The sequence below is a fragment of the Selaginella moellendorffii genome, unplaced genomic scaffold, assembly GCF_000143415.4.
Source record: "Selaginella moellendorffii unplaced genomic scaffold, v1.0 SELMOscaffold_30, whole genome shotgun sequence".
NCBI lineage: Eukaryota > Viridiplantae > Streptophyta > Lycopodiopsida > Selaginellales > Selaginellaceae > Selaginella > Selaginella moellendorffii.
This window is the reverse complement of record NW_003314291.1, coordinates 828,150-830,649: the sequence shown is the minus strand read 5'-3', so window position 1 is coordinate 830,649 and position 2,500 is coordinate 828,150.

Below are 2,500 nucleotides of genomic sequence, written 5' to 3'. Positions count from 1 at the left end.
AAGAGGAAGGACGTACGCATGGATGTCCAATATGTACGATTTCAAATTTAGGGGTAGGAATATACCTTACTCAAGGGTATATTATATTTTTAAGAAGCCATTAATCCCATATTGCAGTCCCATGGTAGATACCTTGGGACCTTGATACTGTCCGTAGATGCTCCACACATTGGGACCTTGATACTGTCTGTAGATGCTCCACACAAGAGGAAAGATGTACGCAACACAAGAGGAAAGATGTATGCATGGATGTTCAATACATACAATTTCAAATTTAGGGGTAAGAATATACCTTACTCAAGGGTATATTATATTTTTAAGAAGCCACCAATTAATGGGAATCGAACCCGTGCCATTTGCTCCGATACCACATATAGTGCACTCTATCTCTCTCCCCTTAAGCCAACTGAAAAAGGGGCAATTGCTTGATGAGAGAGCCCTTAGTGGCTATTTTTATCCCCATTTATCCCCCAAGGTTCCAAGGATCCACGGTGATAATATATCCAAATCTCGTCCCATGATCACATGCACTACACTCTGCTTCTATTAATTTTGTCTCCCCACTACTTCTTCCTACGTTTCTATTTTGTTCCACTTTTCCCTTTTCCGATCCCTCTGACAGTCTTTGTGTTGTAACGGTTGATTGGCTCATGAAAGAGTATACCGATCTCTTTGAATTTGACCTATCATCTGGGGCCAAGATTGCCACATACTATTCGATTCCAACCGGGGATGCTTGTCCAATCAAAGTTCCTATTTATCGTCATCACCCAAAGAAATCAAAATTTTATATGCAAATGTTAAGGAGATGTTGGAAAAGGGTGTTATTTGAAAGTCATAGAGTCCTTGGGCATGTGAACCTCATCTTATGACGAAATTTGATAGGAGTATTTGTTTTTACATTGACTATCGTCCATTAAATGAAGTGACGATCTTGGATATGTACCCTTTGTAAGCTCCTAAATTTAGACTTCTCGAAAGGTTACTCAGCCTAATACTATTTAAACCCAAGGAGACTTAAGCCCAAGTATCCCAAGACTTTTAACCAATTAGAAAAAAGGGTGCACTTTTGTTCATGAGCCCTTTCCCTCTATATTTAAACCCCATAGATCGTTTCTCAAGTTGTTCTCTTTGGTTGCTTACAATTCACTACGCTTCCCTACAAGTTCACGCCCTCTTGAATGGAAGCTAAGAGTCACAACTCTCCCGAGAACCCCACTCTCTTGACACCCTACCCTTCGGATCAAGCCTAGCTAGAGCAAATTGGACTTACCAGATGTCAATCAACATGTGGTGTGATTCTCTTAGCTAACCAATAAAGTCAGATGTAAGATGCCTCTGATACCAAATATAAACTCTTGAATTTGGACTTTTTGGGAAGTCACCCAACCCAATACTATTCAAACCCAAAGAAGCTCTATTTCGTTAAAGTGGGATTTATTCAGTAAAATGGGACTAGGTACAAATTTTCAAGTATTTGAAAATGACGTGAAATTATATGTTTTTTGTCCAGGGGCTAGACATATCTGGGGCATGGTGACTAGCGCGGTGACCTTATGTCCAGACTGAGTCCATCTAGTTGTATAATAAATCTCATTGTCAAGGTGAACAAGCCGAATCTGAAGCTAAAGAAGAGCGATGGCATGCGCGCACACACTATTTGTTTGTTCATTGAGCGTGTGGTGAGCTTTCCAAGATGAACATCATTCCTATTAGCCAGACATATAACTTAATGGTGAGAACATTTAGATATTATTCAATGTTATCTTTTTCTAACGAATCTAATTGTGAAGGTGTAGCAAGAGGCATTGCTAGTCTGGAGAAGTCATTTAACTCATTTGACCCTTAGTGTATTTTCATGAAACTAAATAACATTCATATTATTAAGGAATTTCTCTAGTACCTTTTTTTTACGACATAGAGGCTTGCATTTCTTTCAAAGGTGATTTAGTAAAAGGCCTGAGGGCACATGCCATTCTATTTCTCAGACCGGTATTAAGATATACTAGTGCAAAGGGAAAAAGGTATTTGGTGATCAAGTAAATGGCATGAGGGCACACGCCATTATAAGCCTAAGCGCTAGTGGACACCTCCTTTTTGGTACTCTCAGCGGTACTATCATCCTTCTCCGGGTCAGTTGTTTTGCTTTGGATTGTTGTCTCTGACGTTACTGGGGCGTTCTCGATAGTTGTTAATGTTGCCGTTTGTTCAGAAAAATGATCACCTGGAGTATAGTACGGGGAGTTTGGAAGACTTATATATTCTACATCTTCACCTATCTCCTTCTCCGTCTCCTTTTCTGCCTCACTTACAGATTTTGTGCTTGCCATGAGAACGCTCTTCACCCTAAAATATGGAGTTCGTTGTGTTATAAAAGGAAACCAACACACACGTTGCAAGGGAATGATGGTACATAAAGCACGTAAGCCCACAATATGGGTTTATGTGCCATTAATATGGGCCACACGCCATATTATTAGATTTATGCACGTGTGATTGG